General features: G+C 41.6%; 1 protein-coding gene and 1 pseudogene across 1 annotated transcript in view; one reads left to right on the top strand and one right to left on the bottom strand.

Annotated features, from left to right (window-relative positions):
• Positions 1-27,798, top strand: part of Tmem178b (transmembrane protein 178B) — a gene marked incomplete at its 3' end in the record, with an annotated part of 355,417 nt that overhangs the window by 178,106 nt on the left and 149,513 nt on the right. The gene's annotated exons all lie outside the window — the stretch shown is intronic.
• On the bottom strand, positions 24,720-26,358 carry LOC104867334 (annotated as a pseudogene).

Genomic DNA, 27,798 nt, shown 5'->3' with positions numbered 1-27,798 from the left:
ATGCTCTGCTTGGTGGCCTTTGAGAGCAGTCCCAGAGCCCAGGCCGCTTGGCTCATGTTAAAAGGAGAATGCACGAGTGCAGGGACTCGAGTGCAGGGAGAGCAGCCTGATCCCAGAGAATCTTGACCAAGATGAAACAGTGCAAGATGCAGGCTCTCCTCTGCTAGGCTCTATTTGTCTGCTGCAGACTGCCTTCAACTCCTTTTGTTCTTAGGAGCAGATGGTGTCTCCCAAGCTCCTGTGTTTCTGCACCCATTGAGCAGCTGACCAGCAGAGAATCCAAATTCCTGGGGGACAAAAGGCTGTGTGGTTTGGGGTCAGCTTTTGCCACGTTTACTCCAATCCAAACAGCTGTGTGTATGTGTGTGGGGAGTGAGGGGCAGTTGCTACCTTAGAACAACTGTGGCTGCAGTGCCTGATTCTGAGAAGACAGGTGGGGCTTCCAGAGCACCTAGAAGAGATTTGCTAGCTTCTAGATTTGCTCTCATGCTTCCTATCACCTTACAAGAGCTAGCCACTGGGCTAGAGTCTATGCCTGCCAGGTGGACACTGACCTCCTAGTTCTCAAATGACTGTCCAAGTTGGAATGTGTCCTCCCTTTCTTCCTGTCTGTCTGCCTCTTTTTCTTTCATTCATTCATCACCTTCCATAAGCCAGTTTAATTCAGGTCTTTGTAGCCTACCTTTCTCTCACCTCATCCCCCCACAAGATGCTCTTTCTCTTTGTATTCTCTACCACTTGCCCCTTCTGACTTCGCCTTGTCGCTGATAAGATGCCCTCATGTTATTTATCACCTGGGTAGACCAGCAGCCCTTGGAAAGCAGAAGCCATAGCCATAGCCTGATTCTGTTCAGAGCTGATGGCTCCTGATGATGGCCATGTCCACCTATACGTAGCATCCCTTCCCAAGCTATTACACTTTATTCTGAGATAAAATGGTCACTCACGCAGGAGATTTCTGCCACTTACATGTTGCCAGGTGGCTCTTCCTTGATGTCAGAATTGTGTCAAGAATAGCAGTTTCCCTAATTGCTTTCTGTACCTTTAGAGAGATAAAACTGTCAGCAGAACAAGGCGGGGATCTATTTGATGTTCTCCTTGTACTAGAGTTGGGCCTCCAAGAGATAGTAGGATTCTTGATATGACTGCTATTGCTGGCTTTGAAGAATGGTTTGCCATCTGTATTGGGAAAGTGCTATTTATCCAGCAGCTGGAAGAGTGTTCTGCATCTGATTACCTCAACCCAAATGATTTTGGTCTCCTCTTCTATTTTAGGAGACCCTCTGAGAAATCTTTTTTTGATCCTAAGGTCTTCTGACATCACCATGTAGCTGACTTTCCTTTCTTATGAGAAGCAGCTGGAATTAACAGACGGTGCCTATTGTCTGATATTCTTAAGTAGGTTAAAGCAAAATGTGTGCCCCATTTAATGGAAGTGAAACTGGGCAGAACCACGTTGAGTGAGATCATGCCATGGCTGCTTGCTTCCTTTGAAAACGCTCTTTGTTGAGTAATCATGCTGACTTCCTTTCTTTGTTGGAAGAAATGCACTACTCCCTGTCCAGAATGAGGAAGAAAATTGACATAAAGGGCTCGGGATTCCTGCCCCAAGCTGAGGTGAAAACAGAGGAAGAGCATCTTACTCCCTTTCCTACACTTCTCCCATGCCCCAAGACCACAGGAGAACCCTGAGCCTAGACCTGTAGAGGTTATCCAAGAATCCCACCTTCAGTTAGTGGTAACTTTAGGGATGCTTACTCTCTTGGCCAAGCTTCCTTTTGGGGATGCTAAAGCTTTCATATTGTTACAATGAAAAAAATCAGTTTTGTCCAGTCTATTGTGGGATAGTCAGTATTTTAACAACTTGATAGTTACCTCCTTTTGTCCCAAACTAAATGTGTTCTCCTGAGTTTCTACGCCCTAATTTGTGTATTTCACAGCTCCCCACCCCCACCCCCACTATCAAAGCCCTGGCCGGTCTTTTCCTTCTGTAATGGCTCTCTGCTATTTAATCTTCCAGAAGGACGCATTCCAGAAGGACAACACTCTCTGCTTGCTTTGTCAGGTTACAAAGTGCCACCCTGTGCTTCTCCATGGAGAGCATTTAAGAACCACGCTGTCCCTGTTCCCCCTGGGGCTCTAATGAGTTTCCTTCCATCTATGCAAGAATTACCTAAATGTTCTGTGGAGCACAGAACAGTGTTATTAATTAGAAGATCCAGAATATTTATGCATATGGAACAGAGCTGCAAAGTTACATTTCTCCTCCCTTCTCCCTATTGTGTCATATTCTTCAACATTATCCCCTTATCTTTGGTTTTATTCTAATTTCTCAGAAATATCTTTTCATTGTCATCCTGTCTAGATTCCCTTTATCTTATCTAATAAACCAGACTGTAAAGAGTCATTTGTTAATCATTTCATCTTTGGGGACAGAGGAATGCGTGAGTAAGGACACCCTGTAACAGGGCAGGACAAAGGAGGGTGGTCAGCACACACCCCACAGGTAACCAATGGGTACTCCTGAGCTCTGGTCACTAATGCACCAATATCCTTCCTGCTGCTTCTCTTTAAGTTTCTCCTAAACTCTGCCACACCCTCACTTTGCTCTCAGATATATTGTTTATTCAGTTTTCTGGCCACCATTCTGGGGAAGGGTGAAGCTTGTCATCCATTCTAGCATTACCAGTTTGACAAAAGGGTCCTGAGAAGTGAAACTTTGAGACACATGTAGGTCCTCATGATTGTTCTATTCTTGGAGGCAAGACTGGGGAGATCCCAAATCAATCTTATCTGGGGAGGCAGACTTATCTCATGCATGGGGTGAAACAAACTTCAAATGGGCTCTGAAATGGTAAGCCGAACACCTATGCCTTCAACACCCTTGACTTTGGTCTGTCGTATTATTTTTTTCCCCGTTAAGTTTATTGGTACATTTAAAGCAAACAATACAGTTCCATTTATTACTGGGATCTCGTACCTTTATATGACAGATCTTCATTCCCCTTTTTTTCCCATACTCCACCCTCCCTTCACCCCCTCCACCCTCCCCTATTTACAAAGACTTTGTTTCCATTTTTCCTTTTCTCATACTTCTTTTCCCTTATTTCCTTTTCCCTATCCTTCCAACTTCCCCTACGACTTTAGCCCTTTTCTTCCTACTTCAAATTATCAGTTATATAATTTGGATTTTATTTACACTTTTAGTTTTTCACACCAGAGAAACTATTTGGTATTTACACATGTGTGTCCTATTTATTTCACTTAAGCGTATGGCCTCAATATACATCCATTTTCCTATGAATGATTAGTTTCTCATTCTTTATGGCTGAGTAGTACTCCATGTTATAGAAAAACCACCTCTTCTTTATCCAGTCTCCAGTTGATGGGCATTTGGGCTGTTTTCAAGTTTTATCTTGTTAGAAATTGTGCCCCTATAAACATGGGTGTGCATGTATCACTGTGGTGTGACTCTTTAAATTCTTTTGGAAAGACACCCAGCAGGGAATAGCTGGGTCAAATAGGACCTCTAATCCTAGTTATGTGACGTATCTCTATATTGATTTCCACAGTGGTTGCACCAGTCTGCACTCTACCAACAATGGAGAAGGGTTCCTTTTTCCCCACAGCCCCGCTAGCATTTGTTATTTTTTGATTTCTTGATAGCAGCCCTTGTTCTGGAATGAGGTGGAATCTCATGTTCATCTCTCAAATTACCAGTGTTATTGAACATTTTTTCATATATTTATTTGCTGCTTTTACTTCTTTGTCTAAGAAATGTCTGTTCATTTCAGATTTTTGAATTTGGTCTTTATATTTGGGGGGCCTGTTTTTTGTTTTGTTTGTTTGTTTGTTTGTTTTTTAGTTCTTTATGTATTCTAGATAGTAGTCCTTTGAGAAGTAGCTGGTAAATTTTTTTACAACATTGCAGGTTATCAGGACCTGGGCTTTTCTTTGTTGGTGATGTTTTAATTACATTTTCAACTTCACTGAATGTAATTGGGGTGTTTAGAATTTTTCTATCTTCTTTCACCTTCGGAAGTTCATATGTATCTAGGAATCTGTCCATTTCTTCTGCATTTTCATTTTATTAGAGTACAGGTTTTTGAAGGTATTAATGATCCTCTAGGATTTCTGATGTATCTGTTGTGATTTCACCTTTTCATTCCTAATTGCACGAATTTGAGCCCTTTATTTCCTTTTTTGATAAGATTGGCTAAGGGTTTATTGATTTTTATCTATTCTTTCAAAAAACCAACTCTTTGATTCATTGATTTTTTTTGTATCATTCTCTTAGTCTCCATTGCATTAACTTCTGCTCTGCTCTTTATAATTTCCTCCCTTGTATGAGCTTTTGGTTTGTCTTGCTCTTCTTTTTCTAGGAGCTTAAGGTTAAGCATTAGGTTGTCTACTCAAGCTTGCTCTGTTTTCCATGTATGGGCATTTACTGCTATGAATTTCCCTCATAGAACTGCTTTCATTATGTCCCATAGATTCCTGTATGTTGTACTGGCATTATCATTTAATTGTAGAAATGTCTAATTTTTTCTTTAATTTACTCTGTGATCCAATGGTTGTTCATCAGGGTGTTATTTAATTTGCATATGTTTGTGAAGTTCTTGTGGTTTCTTATGCTATTGATCTCTAATTTAATTGCACTATGGTCTAATAATATACAGGGGATAACTTGAATTCCTTTGCATTTACTTAAGCATGTCCTATGAGCTAGCATGTGGTCTATTTTGTAGAATGACCTGTGTGCAGCTGAAAAGAATGTATATTCTTATTTTGTGGGGTGGAACACTCTAGACATCTACTAAGTCCATTTGTTCTAATACTTCGTTCAGTTCTGTTATTTCATTGTTGATTTTTTTTTTGTTTGTTTGTTTGTTTTGAGACAGGGTCTCACTATGTAGTTGACAATGACCTGGAACTCACTATGTAGCCCAGGCTGCTCTCGAACTCACAGTGATCCTCCTGCCTCAGCCTCTTGAGTGCTGGGATTATAGATGTGTGCCACCACGCCTGGCTTGTTGTTGATTTTTTGTCTAGATGATCTGTCTATTTGTGTCAGTGGAGTATTTAGGTCCCCCAGTACAATTTTATTAGTGCTTATCTCATTTTTCATATCCATTAATATTTGTTTTGTATAATTGGGGGCATTAGTATTTGGTGCATATATATTTATAATTGTCATCTCTTCCTCTTGTATTGTTCCCTTTACAAGGATGTAGTGGCCTTCTTTGTCTCTCTTAATCAGTTTTGGTTTGAAATCTACTCTGTCTGCAAATAAGATAGCTGCCCCCACTTTCTTCCGGGCTCCTGTCACATGGAGATCTGTTTTCCATCCTTTTACTCTCAGTCTATGAATTTCTTGTATACAGAATATTGTTGGATTTTGCTTCTTAATCCATTCTGCCAGCCTGTTTCTTTTGATTGCTGAACTGAGGCCATTAACATGATGGTTACAACTGTTATGTATTGACTCTTAATTTTTTTTTTTTTTTAGGTACCAGGAATTGAACTCAGCCCCTTTCACTTAGTGAGGGAGGCAGTGGAACCACTGAGCCAAATTTGACTTTTCATTGTCATGTTATTTTCCCATTGTTGGTTCTTTTATTTTTTATTTTTCCCTCTCTCCCTTTAATTTCTTGCCTTGTCTGGTATATTTGCTCTGTTGGCCCTTATGGAGTTGTGGCCTTCATTTTCTTCTTCCAGGATATTTTATAGAAGTGTTTGGAGTTCCGGTTTGGTGTTCATGAAATTTCTCAGGTGTTCTTTGTCATGGAAGTATCTTATTTCCCCATCAAATTTGAAAGATAATTTTGCAAGATACATCAGTCTAGGTTGGAGGTTGTTTTTCTTTTAGGACTTGAAATACTTAATTCCAGGCCCTTCTTGACTTGAAGGTTTGTGTTGAAAAGTCTGCTATGATTCTAATGGGCTTTCCTTTACATGTGATTTGTTTCTTTTCTCTAACTGCTTATAGTATTTTGTTCTGTTGGGTTTTTGGGATTTTGATTATTATTATTATTATTATTATTATTATTATTATTATTATTATTTTGGTACCAGGGATCGAACTTGGGTCCTTGTGCTTGTGAAGCAGGTGGTGGAACTACTGAGCTAAATCCCTTTTTTTTTTGATTATTATACATCTAGGTGTAGATTTTTTTTTTTTTTTGATCATGGCTATTTAGAGTCCTGTATGCCTCACTTATGTGTATGTCAAATTCTTCCCCTCTGTTTGGGAAATTTCTGTAATTAATTCTGTGTACAGTTTTTTTTTAAAGTCATTTGTGCTTTTTCTTGCTACTTCATGGATTCCTACCAGTTTTATATTCTTTGTATCATCTAAGAGGTGTTGGGTCGATTTCTCATGATCCCTTACTGTTTTTAAGAGATCTCTCTTTTCATGGTCATTGACTGCAATCCTGTCTTCTATATCTGAAATTCTATCTTCACATTTGTTTATTGTGCTACAAATGCTTTCTGTAGAGTTTTTAATCTCCTAGATAACTGAATGTGTTTCATGGATTCCATTTCTTTTCTATGTTGGGCATTCAAGGTTTCCATTTCTTTCCTATGCTGGGCATTTCATGGTCCTGAGCTCATCTCCTTTTTTCTTTTTTTAATCTGTTTCTGTTCTAGAGTCTCTGATCATGTCTTTCATTCTTCTTTGAAACAAATTATTTCTGTTTTGAATTTTTCTACAGCTTCATTTATTTATTTATTTTTGACTTCCAGTACTATTTATTCAGGGTGTCCCTATGGTTGACTGTCAGACTTTTCAACCACATTTCCCCCAGAGTTTACCTTTGGTGAGGTGAAAGTCTGTGTTTTTGCCTTGTTTAAATGTCTTCTCATTTCTATTTTTGTTGCTGGTACTGTCATTGACTTAATTACTGGGTTAATACTTCGATCTTACAGATATAGCTGGCCTTTAGGTTTTGAGTCTCTAATGACTCTGAGGCAATCTCATTTTCATTATACCAGGAAGGACATGTGATTGTATCACTTGGATAGAAGTGTTGTGATTGATCTAATCAGCAACATAATAGCATCAAGCACAGCTTAGAAAATGACAATTTGTGGTAGTTATTAATCTATCACCTTTAACTGTGTGAATTAAATAAAAAATCTATCACCTTTAACCATGTGGATTAAATAAAAATCAAGGACCAGCCCAAAATATGTTTATTGTGAGTAAACTCTTCAATATAGCAACTTTACCCTTCAGGATGGGGATTTAGAAGGAGTTGGTGAGGGAGGACTAGATAGATAGTATAGAGAATGGTTAGAAGTGAGGTCAGAGGATACAGGAAGACCACACAAACTCTAGGAAGCTGTTGAAGTGAAGAGGAGAAGACAGAACAAAATATACACAAGAACAGAACAAACTGGGTTTGTTCAACTCTGGGTTGAATTGGGTTGAACTCTCCAAGGTTCTACTGCAGGTTCCACCTGTCTTTCCCCTGAAGTTAGCCCAGGTTCCAATGTGAAGTGCTGGTCTCTCTGACTTACCAACAATGGCGGTGTGGTGTGGTATGCCTTTATCACAGAGATTTTCTTCACTTTTCCAGTCGGCTTCAATTTTCATCTAGGAGCCTCAGAGAGGCCCTCTTTCTCTTGTTTGTGGGGGTGGGGCACGGATACCACTGTATTGTTGCCCATGGGGCTGGCTCCTCTGCTGTGCTGGGTGAAGGGGGTGGGCCTACCAGAGGGTCTTGCGCTGCTTCTGTGCTCCTCTGTTGCTCCATGCTGAAGAGGTAGGCTCACCAGAGTGTTCTGTCATATTTGGAATGTGACAAAAAGTGCCACCTGGGGCTCCTCTGCCTTTCTCCAGCTTGAGCATCTTCCAGGTGTTCTTCTGTTCCGTCTCCTATTCCCTCCCCAGGGGGCTGACACCCACCAGGAGTGTGGCTCTGTCCAAATCCTTTCATTTGGAGTAATCTGCTGTGCTTCCCCTGACTGTGCCTCTTTGACTGTAGTTCTTGTTCTTTTTTTTTTTTCTGGACAAAAAGTGACCTTCACAGGTGGGTTTACTAAGGAGCTAAGATGCAGTGACTGCATCTGGAGCCCCCTAATTATGAGGGTGCAGTGGATGGTTGCCAAGAGAGGGATGCAAGAAATGGAAGGGAAGAAAGTTGAGATAGAAATGAGTGAGGAGTGTTGGATCCCCTGGATTCAGTCTCCAGCTGAGCAGTCACCAGGAACTGCTTTATGTGGTTTTTCACAATAGACAACAAAAGTTCTCTTTGCTTCTCTCTAATGTGTTATTGGGAGAACATAAAAGGGGGTTTTATTTGTTAACAGCAGCAAAGTTTGATGTGTGATGCTTGCCAAAGTTACATGCAAGTATTTAGCACCATGCGTGGCATAGAAAGTCTATGAATCTGTAATGATAGGTGGCGACTCTTTGCTCTACTAGGTCTTTGGGCTTAGAAGATCTGTAAGGGTACAAGGTGAACATGCTGTGGTTTCTGTCTTGACCTTTTGATGTGGAAGGCAGCAAAGGTTCTCCTCTTTGACACTCTCACCCCCTAAAGGCCTGAGGTCAGTAGGAGAGAACTGCATGGTGGTAGGGGAGGAGGTGGCAAAGTCACTAGTTAGGAGACCTTGGGCAAGTTTATTTCTCTCTCTCAGCTATGGGGAGCAATCTTTCTCACCCTGTACCCTCCAGTGCTGTAAGGATAAAAGAAAATGATATGGACAGGAGTAATGAGAAAACAGCAAGAGTGGCTGCTATGATGACCAGTGGTCAAGGTAAAGTTTTAGGGTCCTGAAGTCACCTTCCCACCTTGCTCATCTCAGCTACTTAAACACAGAAAAGGAGAACAGGGCCCCGAGGAAGTCCTACCCTTTATCTTGAGACCCAGGGTCTCAGACCCAAAGTGAGGGCAGCAGGATGCCATCTCTCCTGAGAATCTCTAGAGCTCTCACGTCTGCCTGGACCATGCAATTGAGTGTAAGGATGTTTGTCAGGAACAGCAGTTGAAAGAGACCAGCTCAGGCTTAGGATGAACAACCATGTCTCAGGTGTTACAGCTTTCAAAAAAGGTGAGCTAAGGGCTGGGGATTTAGCTCAGTGGTTCCACCACCTGCCTCGCAAATGCAAGGACCTGAGTTTGATCCCTGGTACAAAAAAAAAAAAAAAAAAAAAATAAAAAAAAAAAAAAAAAAAAAAAAAGGTGAGCTAAACTCAGCCTCCCAATTAAATAATTTTTAAGTGGGAACAATAAACTGAGTCGTGGTGCTCTTCCTCAAGAAACTCAGTTGCCCAAGGGTGCCTAGCCTGACCCAACAGAAAACAGCTTGGTTTCTAGGGTGACAGAAGTCTCCACCCACCTCCTTCACTGGAGCTGAAGCTCCTTGAGAGAACACAGGGAAAAGAATGGGAGAAGATCCAACTGGAATACTCTTTTTTTTTTTTTTTTTATACCGGGGATTGAACTCTGGTCCTTGCACTTGCGAGGCAGGCCACTGAACCGCTGAGCTAAATCCCCGGCCCTGGAATACTCTTCATTTCTTCTTCAGCACTCTCATATAGAGAATTACAGAGAATCTCTTGTAGAGACCCCTGCCCTATCCCACTTGCCTTTGTTCTAAAATCCTGGTGGAATGCATCTCACCAGGTGCAAAGCAGCTACCTATGCAGACATCAAATTGGGACTCTTTTCGAATTGACCCAATTGGTGAAACTTCCCTTGTCCATGTAATTTTACGGTTTTATTCTTGGGGCCTGCTTCCTTGACAAGGGTCTGTGATGCTATGGTGAAAAGTGCTCCTCTCTTTTGGTGGAGTCTCATGGTCTGAAGGAGCTACCTACCTGCTTTAGAGACGATGGATGTCTACACCTGTGTATTTGTTTTGCTACTCTAAGGAAGGAACATAAGCAGAGAGGAACCAAGATTCTAAAAATCTAAACATAAGATGTGAGGGAGAATGGGGATTGCAGGAGATTGGGTACATTTGTGGGGTGAATCTTGGTTCTCCTAGCATTCTTAGGGAAGTTTAAGTGAGGTATTCAGCTTGAGAATGTATACAGAGAACTCAGGAAACACCCTTGGAAAGGCCTATGGGAAGAGGGAACATCTAGCATGTAACATCTGACCCAGCATGTGGCATCAATTTTTTGTTTTTGTTTATTTTGAGTTCTCTGGAAATTAACTATTTCTTGGCCTCCTGTGTTACCCACCCCCACCCCCAGCCCTGGTCTGGTGTCTTTATTAATGATCACATTTAGCTGAGGGCCAGGCGCTCAAGGGTTGTTACGAAGCAGCAGCTACCTGTGGTTGGTGAGCATGGGGTGTTTTCTCAGCAAATAGACTTGGCCTTGCCTTTGGTGTCTTCAGGGGACCAATTCCTCTGCTCATTCATTTTATCTTGTGTCAAGAGAAGCAATTCTCAAAGCACATGGCCAAGAGCAGGGAATGAAATTAGGGTGGATATTTTGGCTGCCAAACTGGAGGCAGGCAGGAGAGCAAGAGAGGCAGGAGTACAAGCTCAGAAGGGAGACTAACCTTTGTCCCACACTTCCAGAAATCTGAAGATGTTCCACCAGCAGCCCTGCTGCGATTAACCTCCTGATGCTAATGGGACTGGTTTGCATTCTCAGTAACCTTTCCTGGCTTGGTGTCTACCATTGATAGCTTTGTGCACATGTCTCTTCTACTGGAGGCTTCCAAAGAAACAGGGAAAAATTAAATGCCACAAAATCATAAATGTTTGGGTTGCCGCCAACAGGTGAAGGAGTACTTTTGACTAATCTATAGGGGTAAGGTGTTTGGGAAAGAGGATTATTCCTTTTGTGCATTGATGTAACATTTCTCCTGAGTCTACTGTATGCCAGGCATAGTACCAGGCTGGGGATACAAGGATGAAAAGAAACAGCCCCTCCTCTGTGGGAGCTTGGCCAGAGAGGGTATAAATACAGCCAACTCCCCAGGGGTACACAGACTTATATTAGTAGAATCTTAGGGACTTGAGATTCAGGAAGGCTTCTTTTAACAAAACAATTTTGAGATTTTTTTTTTAGGCTCACATGCAGTTGCAGGAAAAGACAAAGAGATCCTATGTCCTCCCTCAGTTTCCTCTGTAGTGACATTGTGAAGCACAGTAATATAACCCAGCAGTGTTCTCAGTATGTTTGAGTGGATTTTCTTTGCATCATCTGCCATCTGTTCTTTTCTTTTGTCTTACTAAGTGGATCTTCCTTGTCTCCATTCTACAGCCTTTTCATACCGCAGGGTCTCTGCAATAGGAAAGAAAAGCATCAAATCAGTCAACATTTCATATTGCCTTGGTGATCTGCTCAGTGGGAGGAAGCTTATGTCTGCTTTGTCACTATTTGCTTGTACAGCAAGGTACATCCTTAGGGAATTGGGAATTACTGGCTTAAGTAGAATAACAGGAAGGGATATCATTTTAATGGTGGTACCATGACCAAACTTTTGCCATGAGCTAAACTCTGTATGTAGATTTTGTATGTATTGCAGTCTTGTCCTCAAAGCATCTCATGTGGCCATTCCTGTGACCATCCCCCAGTCACAGAGGTTAAATGACACAGCTACTAATAGCAGAGCCAAGATTGACTAATCCCTGCCCTTAACTTTTACTTCAACAAAGGAATGAATTGGGAATCGGTAACTGAACTCTCAGGAGCCCAGACAGTGTTGTGGGGGTGATTTCCCCATCTTAGTCCTTCTCCACCCCCTTGTAACCCAAAGCAGAGCTTGCTCATCTTTATGAACTACTTGAATGGAAGCTCTGAAAGAGGCCCCAGCAGGGAGGAGAGAGCTGGTGTCCTGGTGTGTGCAGAATTCTCCAGGACTTCATTTTAAGCTTCTGGAATTGATATGAATGAGTCCCCAGTGGTCCCCATTGCACGAATCTGGTATTTATAATCATCAGAGTGAGGCAGTATGAAATTAACTCTTCTGAAATCCATTGGAGGGGAGGAAGGCTCTGGCATGCCAGTCAATATGGTAAAGAGAGGCAGTCCTCAAAAGCGTTGAGTACCACCCATCTGCAGCCTCTCAAGCCACATGCCAGTTCTAAGAGCCTTACTGTTTTCTTTGCGTGAGGAAGGTCGTTGGAGGTTGAGTGACATTGCAAATGTCATTGGGAGATCACCTCACTTTACAAACTAGGACGTTGAGCCCTGCTAGCCCTCCTCCCAGCTTACCTGGCTGCATGCTCACCTGGATTATGCAGGAACAGTGGGCTTTTGTCTGCAGAAGGTGGGACTAGAAGGCTGTTTCTGGGATGGCTGGGTGAGGAAAGCATCACCAGAAAGGTCAGATTTGGGCAAAAAGAAATTTGACCATTGGTGTTGGAGGAGCTAGGGGCCTGACCCACTTCCTACTTCCTCTTGGAGAGCAAATCTGTGTTTGTGACAGTGATCTTGTGCATTTCCCATTTTGTGGGCAGATATCCAGGATGCTGCTTCTTGCCTCTCCTGAGGCAGGGCTGAGACTCCACCCTCCAGACTTGTAGGCTTCCCTCAGGGGTATTCCATGCTCTTTGTCCCCAGGCCTCCTGGGCCAGGCCTTCCTCCTTAGCTTCCCAGCCCCTTGTTCTGTAAGACTCCCTACCTTCCTGTACTAGCAGCATAGGGAAACCTCTCCTGATCTTTCCCCCTGGTTCTCTTCAGAATTTCCACTGAGGAAAGGAGAGGATAGAAAATGGAAGTTGTCCTGACTTTGGTCCTTTCTAACCATCTGCCAAAAAGAGGCCAGAAAATGAAGGGATCTGGTGATTTCTGTGAGGTTCAAGCAGGGGCTTCTTTTGTTCCTTTAAAATTCAACGTCAGCGTCAGACATCACAGGACGGTGATGGTTCACACCTCTTCACAGAGTGATTAGAAGGAGCCAAGCAGTGGCCACTCCCTTTAGGGTGCACTTGGCCTGGTTGGCTCCAGGTCCATGTGCTTCTGTTAGTGCCTCTGCCTGTCTCACCCAGCAAGTATCTTAATGAGCCAAAGGCACGTGGTCACCCTAGTTCTGTTCAGGGACCTGTAGGGCACACCCTTGGGCACTCATACATTCTTGGTGGAGCAATGATGATCCTCAGGTGGAAAGGCTGTTTTTATTTGACAAGCCTCAGCAGTGGAGAGATGGATGAGAAACAGTAGAGGAGAAAGTGCCATGCTCCTGGTCCATTAGCAGGGTGGTCCAGCCACCTTCATGACCCAATCTACTGTGTTTCTCTGATGAAATGTCAGAGAGGAGCAAGAATCCAGGAGCACAGGCATTGTCTTCTCCTTCCACCTTTGTCACTGGGATCCTCCTATCCCTCACCACATGTAGCTCATTCTGATGCCTGACGCCAAGTGACATCTGGCAGTGGCAGGGAAAAGCTTTTTATCTCTAACATTTGCTGACATTGTTGGTGTGGAATGGGTAGCACAGAGTTCTAGAGCCCCCTACCTTCCCTTGCCTACCGCTCCTCCTGCCCTCCCCTTTCAATCCACAGGCTACACTGATTCTGTGCCTTACCAGACCCCACATTCTTTCTTTTCTCTTTTGCTTTTCCCTGTCCAGCTCTTTTACCTCTGCTCTTTATTTTTTTTTCTAACCCACAGTTCTTTATTTTATCAGCCTATGTTTGCAGTGCATCATGAATACATTCATTGTGGGTAGTTGGGACATGTACATGTACATGATACATCTTATTTCTTTTTACATCCACCTCCTCCCTTAGTCCTCTTTCCATTTGCTAAAGATCTGTCTCCCTATTTCTTATCATCTTTTATTTTGCTCTTTGATTTATTTATATTGTAGTTTTTTTCTCATGAGAGTAACCATATGATTTTTAAGCTTGTGTGTCTTTTGCTTAACATTATAGGTTTATCACTGGACATTAGAGAAATGCAAATTAAAACACTGAAGATTTCATCTTATTCAAGAAAGAATGGCTATCAACAAAAAATCAAATAATAACAAATTCTTTTTTTTTTTTTTTTTTTTTTTTTGGAACCGGGGATTGAACTCGGGTCCTTGTGCTTGCAAGGCAGGCCACCGAACTGCTGAGCTAAATCCCCAGCCCTATAAATTCTGAAAAGGAATTTTTCTGCAGGAGAGAAAGGAACCCTTCTACATTGTTAGTGGGAATGTAAACTAGTACAATGACCATGGAAATTAGTATGGAACATTCCTCAAAACACTCAAACTAGGAATTGCATTTGGTCCAGGTGTTCTCTTTCTAGGTGTCTTCCTGAAAGAGTTAAAGACAATATATTACAGTGACACATACAGATCCATGTTTATAGCAGCACAATTCATAATAACTAAATCTTGGTAGCAGCCTATATGTCTATCAACAGATGAATGTATAAATAAAATGTGGTTTTTGTACACAATGGGAACTACCATGCCATAAAAAAGGTAAACTTGAGTCATTTGTGGAAAAATGGCTGTACCTTGAGACGATAAAGTGAAGTAAAATAAGTCCGACATACAACCTTAAATAGCACATGGTTTGTCTTATATGAAAATCTCAAATTATAAATAAAGAGCAAAATAAAAGATATTAGAAAGTAAGGAGACCTTCCTCAAATGAGAAGGGGATCAAGAGATGAAGGGAGAAGGAAGGGAAAGGGGGAAAGGAGATGAAAAAAGATTTAAGTAGTGTTATAAACATGAACCAACTCCACAGAAAGAATGTAAACATTATGTATTGTAAACTAATAAAAATAGATAAATAAAATTTAAAAGAAAGAAAACATGAATTCAAGGTGCATCCATTCTCCTACAGAGTTTATCCTTTGTAGCAAAGTCCTATACCATTGTGTACACATATACCACATTTTCTCTATCCATTCATCTGTTGCTGGACATACAGGCTGCTTTCATGATTCAGCTAGCATGTGTTGTGTGGCTATAAGTGTGGGCAGGCATGTGTCACTGTAATGTGGTGTCTTTACCTTGCATTACACTTTGGATTTCTAGAAAGTTCCTCAGCTGGCTCTCTCGGCTTCTCCCTCCTGAGCCCCATCCATGCATCCTCCTGTGACCTCTATTCTACTTTCCTAGGCTTTACAAGGTGTGGTCCAGCTGCAGAGTAATACTCTGCTCCTGAAGGTTCTTCATTGTATGGCAGCACCAACCCTGAAATCTGGTACATTGGAAGAGAATGCTCCACAGCCCAGGAAGGGAGGTTGTATCTGAAAGATCTGGCAGTATTTGTAGAAAATTTGGATTTAATTAGCGTTTCCTTTTATGCCACTGTCAGTATGCTTCTGTTAGGTTTATGGGGTTGTGTGGGTATCCTCTGGTGACTAATTACATGAAATTTCTCTTCTTTGTTAAACTCTAATAAACATGCACAATATATAAAGTTGACACTGGCTCTGTTGCCAAAAGTGAGATCCTTAATTTCAACAGGGACTCATTTTTCTTCTCTTTAAGGAGATGGTAAATTCATGTATTTGTGTTTTACCACTGGGTGGATGATATTTATAATTTTTTTTCTTACAGGAGATAACAGTGAGTAATCAAAACACATTCTCCTCCTCCTCCTCCTCCTCTTCCTCCTCCTCTTCTTCCTTATTTTATTTTTTAAAGTTTGGGTCCAGAAAGGTTGCAATGAAAAAAGAGGGAACTTTGTTTAGATTGTTCTCATTGTGCTGGCTTTTCCAACCTCAAGCTAAGCGTGTTTAATCAGCCCAAGTGCAGTGTTTTATAGGTGTGTATAAAGATTAGGAACAACACACTCCTTGCTATGTGGGAAGCTTCTTTGCTGTGTGTATGGGACCTGGGTGTATTCCCAGGGGTCCTCGAATCCCGCCACCACCAAGACTACTTGGAAGCACAAATCCAGAAGGAGGACTCAAGGGGGAACCAGGGAGACCTTGTCCACTAGAGAAAGGAGCCTGAGTGAGATGACTGTGACCTTGTTGGCAGTCAAACAACTGCTGGGCCAAAGTCTGTGATGACAGTGTCCATCTTCACATGAAGATGCTGATGCTGGGTACAGGACAAACTCTTGGAAGGGTTTCCAGGGGCTGAAGAGGAGGAGGAATAGGGAATACTCATTTAAAGGTTATGGGGTTTCAGCTTGAGCAGATGAAAAGTTCTGGAGATGGATAGTGTCTTAGTTACTTTTCCTGCTGCTGAAATGAAATACCTGACACCCACAAGTGAAAGGAGGAAAGGTTTATTTTAGCTCAGTTTGTAGAGGTTTCAGTCCCTAGTCAGCTAGCTCCAAGGTAGGGCAGTATGACCAAGGAGAAGCAGTCCATGGCAGGGTAGCAGCAGCAGCGACAGCGAGCTGGCCTTCCTTCTGTTCCTCTATATTCCATCCAGGCTATAAGCATGTTGGTTGGTGCCATCCACACCCAGGATGGGGCTTCTATTATCCATACCCGGAACTTTGCTAAACCAGTTTAGTTATCACACACCCTTAATCCTAGTATCACATACCACAGATCCAATCACCTTTGAAAATCACTCCCTATGAGTGGATGAGGCTTTTAGGGGACCTCTGGATCCAAGCTGTAACAGATGGCAGTGATGCTTGTACCTCACTGTGATTGTTCTTAATACCATTGGTCTATATGCTGATAAATGGTTGTTATATTTTATTATAATGCAAAGAAAGTTTTATGGCTGCTAGTCCTTTCTTTAAAAAGGCAAAAATTCAAATGAAGGGATAAACAATGTGGTCTATCTGTCCATACAACGGAATATTATTCATCCTTACCAAGGCGATTCTGATACATGTTCCAACATGGATGAACTTTGAAGATATGATACTAAGATACAACAGGCATAAAAGGACAAATATTATATGATTCCTCTTGAATGATGAGGTCCCCAAAGTAGTGAATTCATAGAGACAGAAAGTAGAAGGGTGATTGCCAGGGACTGAGTGTGTGGAAGAATATAGAAAGTTATCGTCTAATGAGTGGAGAGTTTCCGTGTAGGAAGATGAAAAAGTTCTGGGGGTGGGTGAAGGGGCTGGTTCCACAACAATGTGAGCATCCTTGATGCCAGTGATGTAAATTTAAAAATAGTTAAAATGGCAAACTGGATGTCAGGTATGTTTTTCTACAACAGAAGAAAATACTCTTGGCAGGCTGCAAGGTACTAACAAAGCTGTGTACTGTCCCAGGCTGGTGTTCTTTGGGTTAGTGTTAACTTCCGCCCTGGGAACACAGTGCACATGACACTAGGAAGGAAGGGTTCTTCCTGTCCTGACAGATGTACACCATTACCGCGTGCCAGAGAGCGAAAGGCAGCCTGATAGAGACTTGACCTCCGGGCACAGAAGATGCAAACACAAATGCCAACTTGGAAAAGGGATTAATGATTTAAATGGTCTGAAGGAAAGAAAATGCTATTAGTGCTAGCTTGGCTCACTGAGAAGGGTCCATTAATTCACACAAAGGAGTTCCAGGGGGAGAGATGCTGTCCTAATTATGTTTTGGGTAATTTGGTCATTTAAATGGCTAACCAATTTGCAACTAGGTTCTTCCTCGAGGTAGTGTATCTTTATTCAGTGCTGTTCCCTCCTGCCAGGAGCCAGACTGCTCTTTGAATGTGTTCATCATCGTGGGGATGTTAGCTTGTCTTTGCTTCTCCTCCTCTTTAATCATGTGACTTGTAGCTTTTCTGTGGGGTTGGAAATGTGTCTAGCTGGAGTAATCATCTATATTAGCGGGATTCGTGTAGATGCCAGAAAGTACAAGGCCAAATACCGTGTGTGCTGTATCATCCATGAATTCTTGAGATGGGTTAGGATCAACAATTATTTTTCAATTAAGGGGAGATTCGAAATCTGTCCACAACCCATCCTTGTGAGACTCTTGCAGCAAGAGCTTGGTCTATAACAATAGTTAATGTCCTGCCACCCAGGCAGCACCCCTCTCAGACACGGCCTCCCCACACTTCATGAGCTCTGAACTCAGCAGGACTTTGCAAAGGGCAACGCACTTTGCTGTGAGAAAGACTTGTTAATTCACGGATGAGCCCCTGGGCTGTCCTTGCTATTATTTACTCCGGGTCAGGCAAGATGTGCAACCAGTCTAGTGGAGAGAGTGAGAGGGGGAGAGAGAAGTGGGGAGAGGGGAGAGAGAGCTTTAGGGTCAATGACTGCTACATTTTTTCTCCATCAGTTCCCATTACCTAATGGGAGTAATGACATCAATTCTTGAAGGAGAGAAAATGTGAAGTTCTTCTCAGATCATGGCAAAGAAAGGAACAAAGGACATTTATTGTCATGATCTTCTTTAATAGTAAACGTAGGCAAAAGTTACTATTAAGTTTCAGGCACTGTGCTAAACCCAAAGAACATAGCCCTCCTTTTAATCCTTATGGCAGACCTATGAGTACGGGTGTCCCTGTCTCCATTTTATAGATGAAAGAATTGAGAGACTTGGTGACTTCTCTAGAACACACAGCCAGTCAACAACAGAAACAAGATTACAGTCAGAATTTTGGATACAAATTTCTATATTCTTTTATAGAAGGAATATTATATATATAATAGTGTTCAGCTGCTCAGGGACAAAGGCTTATTGTAAGAACCAAATATCTAGGACTGAAGGTAACTACCTTAGTTCAAAATACCAGTGAATCACAAAAGGTTATTACTTGGTTTGATTTTTTAAAAAAAGTACTGCATTGTTTCTCTTCTTTATACTCCTACCTATGATATCTTACACATGTTGTGATGTATTGCTTAGAAATGAAGGTGGAGGAGAATGGAAAAAATGGACAATTGAGGGGTTGGGTGGGCAGCAGGACTTTGTTTCTATGAACCAATTCTAGGCTCTTTGGAGAAGGCAGTGGATTTGCTGTATTGGCTCTGTGCACAAGTCCTCACCCACTTTCTTCCCACCTTCTGCCCATGCATGTGGACTTTCCCATAGCAAGGCTTTATTCTGAGCTGTCTTCTCCTGTATATTCTCTTCCTCGGGGCTTTCTCTCCACTGCCACCTGGATCACTACTGTGGCCACCATCATGTAGGTGGTTCTCAGTTCCTTCTGCATCACCGCTCCCCGGTCTCCTGCTCTTCAGGTCTGCTTCCCAGCTTCCGCTTGGGCGGTTCCCCTCCGCTCTGCTCCACCATCTTGATTCAGCACGCTATCAGTCCTCCTCTCCCCTTCTGCTCTTGCTCCAGGAAAGTCCTGCCGCCATCTGACCACTCAGCAGAAGTGCAGTTCTGTAGCCACTTCCCAGCCCAGTCCTCTTTAGAATTTTCCTCTGTCATTTTTCCATATCTAACGTGTAAGTCATGTGACTTTTTTTTTTTTTTTTGCCAGTGGGTTTTTAAAAATCTTATTGAGTTTATTGGTACTTTTTAGGTATACAGTACAGTTACATTCATCATTGAGATCTTGTACCTAATATGACAGGTCTTGGTTCTCATTTTTTTCCCCATACCCCTGCCCTCCCTTCACCCCCTCCATCCCCCCATTTACAAACACTTTGTTTCCATTTTTTCCTTTTCTCATATTTGTTCTTGTCCCTTATTTCCCCTATTCTTCCCACTTCCCCTACACCTTTATATGTGACTTCTTTTTCAATGTTTCCAGCATCCATTCCTCTCTTTTTGTTCATTTAACATCTCTGTACTGTATATCCCCCAAGGATCTAGCACTTCTCATACCATATGCACCTCCTAGACCTAATTCCCATGGAGACATTCAACAAGCGAGCAGAATAACTTCTTATCGTTGTTTCCAGCATCCATTCCTCTCTTTTTGTTCATTTAACATCTCTGTACTGTATATCCCCCAAGATCTAGCACTTCTCATACCATATGCACCTCCTAGACCTAATTCTCATGGAGACATTCAACAAGCGAGCAGAATAACTTCTTATCTGGTACCTGTAGCAGACATCACTGCCCAGTATTAGCAGGCTATAAGTGGCACAAGCTTCTTGCCCCTCCATAATTCAGCTATATTACATTAAAAATACCAGGGCTTTGCTGAGTTCATTTCCAGTCAAGGTAAACTTGACTCCAACTAAATTCTTCCCTTATGAATGAACCATTTATTTTCTTCAGCAAAATATATGCTAGTGCTCTCATTCTATAGTCCTGCTTATAATAACCACTATCAGTAGGTGTCCCAAGGCCTGCCCACTTCCCTTCTTTCCCCTGTGTATAATGAATTAATACTGGCTGCCCTTGGCATCTTTGCTTCCCAGAGCAGTTTAGATCAGCCTAAGATCCAGCTTCTCTCAAGTTTTTGTCTCTGTGACTTTTTTTGTGTGTGTGTGTGGAACCAGGGATTGAACTCAGGCCCTTGTGCTTGTGAGGCAGGTGCTGGAACCACTGAGCTCAACCCCCAGCCCCACTGTCTCTGTGACTTTTGTTCTCTCTGTCTTTCCTATAACAGATATTGTACTGTCTCATAGGAGACTGAGACCCACGGCTGGGGTTTTGGTAATATCTCTTATTGGTATCCCTACTTTCCATCTCTTTCTATCCACTCTACCCTATGCCATTGCTAGATTAATGTTCCCAAAGTAAATCCCAAAATACACAAACTCTGTGAAAAATATTTTATAGGTTTTCCTATGATCCTCAATCGCTTTTTCATGTTCTGCCATCACTTCATTTTACCAAAAATAGAAGGTGTAATGGCCATAACAGCAAATAATAAACACTAGTAAATGTGGTTGGACAACAAAGGTAGTGAGCAATGGTCTAGGGACACCTTCCACGGGCTGAGCACTGCTCTAAGTACTTTATATCATTTAACTCATAACCACACTATTAGTAGGCACTGATCTTCTATAAATGCGTCCTTTGTTGGGGCTCATGGCCTGTTCTTTCCTTCTCATAAAGCCTTTCTTCTTCTGTTACTCCAGTTGAGCTTATTCTCCCTCAATACCTCTACTGACCTGTTTCACCTTTTTCTTGGGATTCATAGATACCCTGTCTGTGGTTTCCCCCAGTTCTCTCCCATTATTTGGGCTCTGTATTTGCTTCTCTTTTTTGGTGTTTGCCAGATTTGTACACTTGTGAACACTTGGATTACCTTGTGTGGTTCCTTAAAAAATCTCAAGGGCGTGGACTAGCTCCTCTGCACCTGTATCCTCTGTATGAGCTCACAATTTCTTTACACACAGTAGGAGCTTGGTACACTTTATCAGTTGGACTGAAGTTAAAAGGATTGCATTCACCTTCTGGGTTCCTCGGCTGTCACCTATGTACCACGGTCCTTTCTTGCTGAAAGGTTAGATCAACCCAATCAATCCAGGGAAAAGGAAGGTGCCAAGCTGAGATGGAGATGAAATCCTCTCTCTCTTGCTCATCAGTATTCCACAATTACCTGTGCTCTTTCAAAGAAACACGTGAGAGGGGCCTTGGTGGAGGGATGCCCTTTGCTTGAGGGGAAGGAGAGGATGGATGTGTTTTCGTGGCTGTGTTAATAACACACATGGGATCTGAAGGTACAGGTTCATGCTCTGAGTAACAGGAAGTAAATTCTGTATCCCAAAAGGGTGTCCTTAATAAGAGCTTGTCTTTCTTGTGCTATGTTTACTTAGTTTTGAAGAATTAAGCGTTATTAGTATAATTCATTCTTGTAAGTATATTAGCTTCAAGGAGGAAGTTGGAAGCAAAGTACGTGGGGTGCCCATGACCTTCAGAGCCTGCTCTATTTTTTTCCCAATCTCTTTGGTTCCTTGAATTCAGCCTGCTCCAGTCTGCTTTGTGTTCATTCTCTGCAAGTCTCGTTTATGCTCTGCTCTCCTTGTGCCATCCCTCTATTTAAACAACACAGTGACTCCAGGTCCCACTTTCCCCAAAGTAAACCATATTCATACCTGTGCCATCCTGCTTGGCTTTCAAGCCATACATCAACTTCTCCTTCCCAAAAGGCTTCCTTGATGTCTTCAACCCACACTAATGTCACTTCCTGTTTTCCAGACCACTAAATAGGTAGTCTGTACCACGCAATTCATTCTCAATTATATTCTCATATATTGTCGTGCACTGTTGGGTGTTAGTCTTATCTCCAAAATAGATTGGCTTTTTCATAGGGTAGTGACCTCATTACATGTTCTTTCTCTGGAACATCCTTTGGACCATGCTAAGCCTATATTATATGGAATTTTTTCTTTTCTAAAATTAAAAAAATTATTAGTACATGTTTGCAGTACAGTCAGTTTGGTTCTCCTGGGGGAGTGGGTACACGTTCATACTACAGCTTTAAAAAAAAAAACCCTTTCTCCTTTTCTTCCTCCTCCCTACTTCCTCCTTTAATTCCCCCATCTGGATTTTCATTCTTATTGATTTATTAATCTTAGCTCATGTTATGGCACACAATGTTTACATTCAGTGAAGTTATTAGGTCCTGTACATGGCATGTCTTTATTCTACTTATTTCCCTTTACTCTTTTCTTTGGTTGCTTAAATAGTGGAAAATTGGGGATTTTGGTATCATTTTTGTATCTACTTTGTTCCCTACAATAATGCTTAAACTATTGTCTGGTCAGCCTGACTATTAAAATTATATCTATTTTTACAGTTAAGAGAATGGATATATTTTTTAAAGAAAAGTAAGCCAGATCTGGTGGTACATACCTATAATTCAAATACTCTGAGAAAGTGTGATCCTAGCCTAGGCACCTTAGCAAGACCCTGTTCAAAAAAATAAAACCAAGTAAAATGGATTAGTTTAGCAAGCAGTAACTATTACTTGTGTAACAATTCCTGAAAGGGCACATTTTAGTAATTTGTTAATGACGCAAGTCTTTGACTGTGGTGCAAGTATACTCCCAACCAGCTGGCAGAGGATGGCGCCCTGGCAGGGGGTCTTGGCACACACTAGGTTCTCACTCACTCACTGGGTACCAGCTGCTTTCCTCAGTACTGCCAACCCATGGCTCCTGCTCCCAGCCCAACTCGGGGCTCCCATCATGCAGACCCTGGCAGAACACTTCTGGGCCAGAGTCTAGTATTTCAGAGGCAGCCCTGAGTCACAGGGTCCTGAATCAGGGTGTGATTGGCAGGGGAGGGGGGTGCTCCCCTCTTCTTCCTTGGCTCTCATAAGGGCCCACATCTGCCTTCTTGAACTATGGAATAGATAGGAACTAAGGGAACATTGCTCTGAGTCCCCTTTTCATTTCTGGGAAGCTACTCTATTCTTGGTACATGATGTGAGTGTGTAATTATTGATTAGCATACTTGGAGTAAACCAGAACTTTTGTACTGAACTTCTTCTAAACCCATTTTTTTTTCTTTTTCTTATTGAGACAGGGTCTCCCTAAGTTGCCCAGGATGAGTTTGAACTTGTGATCCTCTTGCCTCAGCCTTCTGGAATGCTGGGGTTACAGGCATGTGCTGTCCCACCTTGCCACTTATGGTATCTTACTGAGTCTGAGATAGAGACCCAATTTATGTCTCCATTGAAAATGTGGGAGTCAGAGATAAATGGCTTGCTACAAGATATACATCAAATTAATATCAGGGACAGAACCAAGACTAGAAATAAAATTATCTGATTCTAAAACTCATACTTTTTATAACTTTTTTTATAAAGTAGAAAGAAGCCCAGCTGAAATAATTCTGACTCTATAGACTTCTGCCTGGCAGAAGAGACAAATCCAGTTTCCCAGGTGAGGTGGGTGATTGTGGGGGAGGATTGGAATTGTGTTGAAGGTTTTTACCTATACTTTTCAAGCTTGTTTTGTATACAAGCTGAACTGTCCCCCCCCCCGCTTTGTAATAAGTATCTTAAGGAGACACTCATACATTTCAATAGTTGCTTAAATTCTTATATCCAGATTTAAGCATGTGAACAAGACTTAAACACACAAGTAAAGCTGTTCATCATAATTTTCTGTACTATTACCATTAAATTACAGTTACTTTGGAGCATAAGTCAAATGGGAAAAAGTAAGCCTGTAACACACCTAAGGAACACCTTCTTATATTACACATGCAAATTAGCTTTCCATGTAGTCTCTTCACTTTAATTTCAAAGTTACCCAGCTCTGAAGTCACTACTCAAGGGCTCATCATGGTCCAAAGAGAAGGGAAAAATAATATAACCAGGTCTGGTCAATATATATAAAAATAAATATTTTAAATACATATTAATATTATAAATATATATTATAAATATATATATTTATTTATTTTAAAAGATGGCATAGCAGAAGGGAATGCAATCCTAGAAATGCAAGCCCTTAAGAAGCAGCATGATTATCATAAACCCCTATTTTAGAAAGGTATTGTTTCTATTACTGATACCACAGGTTAAATTATATTTTGTGCCACCTTCAAGTAATAGTTGAGTCAGTAGAATGCAGAGGCCTCACAATGAATCCAAATACAATTAATACAAATAAGTAGACAGACCAGCACCTCTACAAACTCTTTCCTTTTTCTGATGGCCAGTTCAATACAGAGTTTTAATCCACAGCTTAACAACGAAGGGTCATACACTAAAGTCAACACATATACTAGCATTTCAGTCTAAGCTTGTCCATGTACACAACTACAATAAAATACAAAGGATGGCCTAACAGATGCCAGAATTAGACCCTTTTTTTTAATAGGAATTAAACTTCATCTTGGCACACTGAAGCCATCATACATACAGGGCGAAGTCTGAGTATTTATATTTGCATTTATTCTTCATGTAACTTTTAGAACACCTACTGTAATTGAATATTGAAACACAAACAATAGCAAGTATTGAGAAAATTATTGTAGTCCTTATGTGTTCACTACTGCATGAAAATGCCAGCAGTGAGTATTATTCACTGCCCCATTAAGAGGTCTGACACTGAACACCACTCTGGGATGATGTTTGTCATCCTCATAAGCTTCTCCATTATAATGTGCCATCTTTCCTGATTTGGATCAAAGTCCACCAGTTCTCCTGATCCATTTCATCCATCTCTTCTACTTCCTTCCTTTCAGGTAGGAGTTTTCCAGCAAAGAGAGTTTGTCAGGAGAGAGAAACCCATTTTCAGGAAAGTTTACTTTAAATTCAATAATTAGAGGACCCTTTTCATATGGTCTATGATAAATTGGCATTGCGCCTTCATTTAGCACACACTTGATATCTCCGTGCTTGAGAATCTGACCTGGATGAGACTATTGTTTGGTTGTCAAGTGTAGATATTGGCTATATACATGTAAAAGTCTTCTCTTGGTTGAGTGAAAACAGCATGGTCCTTTTGATCTAACACAATGATGATATCTCCTGGCTCCAGTCCTGGTTCTTGGTCTCCTTCACTGTGGGATGTTATCTTCTGACCATCTTTCATGGCTTCGTCAATATGAACTTCTAGAATCTTCTTCTCTCTATCTTCCTTCCGTTGCAGCTTTTACATCAATCTGTAGGACTGATGCGTTCTCCATGGCCCTGGCACTCCATGCACACAGGCTGAATTTGCAACCATTCCAGGTCCTATCTGGTGAATTCTTATTTGCATCCCAGTAACTTGGCAGCTGGGACATCACTCCACAGCTCCTTTCTTACCACCTCGACCTTCACATTTGTCACAAATCACATTCTTTTGCAGAGCCAGTTTCCTTGTTGCACCATTATATAAATCTTCTAAGGTAATTGGGAGCTCATATACCATATTTTTACCTCTCCTTTCTCTCTGTATCCTTCCTCCTCCTCCTCCAAAAAACATATCAAAGATATCCATGGGGAAGCTGTAACCACCACCTGCTCCACCCTCCTTAATTGCCCGTTCTCCTCCTTTGTCATATAATTCCCTTTTCTTGGCATCAGAGAGGACTTCATAAGCTTGAGAAATCTGTTTCAACTTTTCTCCTTCATTTGGATTCTTACCAGGGTGGTACTTCAAAGCCAGTTTCCTATAAGCCTTTTTTAGTTCTTCTTGGGTGGCATTGGGTTTAATCTCCAAAACTTCATAGTAAGTGGTTTCTTTCACCATTTTCTACAGCCAATAGGTTCAGTACACTGATTAACAAACATTGTCTTTGTACATCTGATAAACACTATTGCTCCCAGAGAAAGCCATGGGGGTATGTGGGCAAGCTCCAGCTTCGCTTACAGGTTGACCACTTTCTCCATTGAACACCTCTTCACCCACGTGGTATACACATCCTTAAGTCTATTTCCCCCTACTCTTGGTGCCGACCATTAAGATATCCTTCCTTTCTCCCTCTCACCCCACAGTGAAGGGGTGGAGGGAGAAGCCTAGCCCTCGAAGAGGATGGGGAAACAAGAAATGCCCTGTTACTTTCTAAAGACACATTTTCATGTGGAGCCCCAGTAAAATCAGACAATCAGGGAGCAGCTGTGGTTGAGGGTAGGACCTAGGGCCCAGGACCTCCCCACACTGTCTCCCCATCACCCTATAGCAACTCACTCCAAAATAACATGAAATCCATGCATCCAACCCAACCTCAGTATTTTAAAGGTGACAAAACTGAATCCCAGTGAGGCTGTGGGACCTGCCCAAGATGAGTGGTGAGCTTGGCAGGTGGTGTGAGGACTTGGTCCTCAACCCCCAGCTTCTGTTGTAATTGGTCACCTTCGTCCTGTCTGTGTCCTGCAGTATAACTTTGCAGACCAACCAGAATGCAAATGTGAAGCAGACAGAATGTAAAGATACTCTGATTATTATGCACTATGTGGATCGAGAAAATGGATTAGTTGTATAGGCCAGCACATACCTGTGATGCCAGCACTCTGGAAGGCTGAGGCAGGAAGATCACAAGGTCAAGCCAAGTCTGGACAGTTTAGTGACTTAGCAAGACCCTGTCTCAAAGTAACAAATAAAAGGCTGGGATGTAGTTCAGTGAGAAGGTGCTGGGGCTAATTTTGGGAAAAAAAAAAAAAAAAAAAAAAAAAGAAAAAACCAGAAGGGATCACAGGATCATCCTAGAAGGAAGGCAGCCAGGGCTTCAGCTGAAATAGAAGAGGCATTATTTTGCTGACTAGAAAGGGAAGAACTTCAACTAATGCATTTTACTTTTTATGATAACAATGTATTTGCATTTTTAAATAACTCAGAAAATATGGAAAAAATAAAAATAAAAACCAATCATATTCCACAAAGAGCTAGTCACTCACAGCCTGGCATGGTGCATCTCTTTCCATTATTTTTCTTCTATGATGCAGATATCCCTCAGTGATACCCAGTTGTTTTCTTTTTTTTTTTTTCAGCTTTAATTGAGTTTATTGGTACATTTTAGGGATACAGTACAGTTACATTCATTGTTGGGATCTTGTACCTCTACACGACAAGTCTTGATTCTCATTTTTTCCCCTTACCTCTGCCCTCCCTTCACCCCCTCCTCCCCTCCCCATCTACAATCACTTTATTTTCATCTTTTCATTATCTCACATTTTTTTCTTTTCCCTTATTACCCTTCCCCTACCCATCCCACCTTCCCTACACCTTTAGCTCCTTTCTTCCCATTTCTAAATGTCAGTAATCTTATTAGGATCTTATGTATTATTGCAGATTATTCACACCAGAAAAACTATTCGGTATTTACACATGTGTGACTTATTTATTTCACCTATGTTGTCTCATGCTTTTTGTTCTGTAAACTATAGCCTGGGCCTTTTCCATTGTCATTAACATATGGTTGAAATAACAGTATATCACCGTCATTGCAAAGGTAGTATATACTCATTGTAGAAATGTGGAAACTAGAGATAAGCATTAAGAATAAAGTGAAATTTCGAATAGGGAAGAAAGGAGCTAAAAGTGTAGGGAAGGTGGGATGAGTAGGGGAAGGGTAATAAGGGAAAAGAAAAAATGTGAGATAATGAAAAGATGGAAATAAAGTATTTGTAGATGGGGAGGGGAGGAGGGGGTGAAGGGAGGGCAGGG

Source organism: Fukomys damarensis, unplaced genomic scaffold, assembly GCF_012274545.1.
Source record: "Fukomys damarensis isolate Sample0158 unplaced genomic scaffold, DMR_v1.0_HiC HiC_scaffold_16, whole genome shotgun sequence".
Classification (NCBI taxonomy): Eukaryota; Metazoa; Chordata; class Mammalia; order Rodentia; family Bathyergidae; genus Fukomys; species Fukomys damarensis.
The sequence above is the reverse complement of the archived record's forward strand: the minus strand, read 5'-3'. Positions and strand labels throughout refer to the sequence as shown.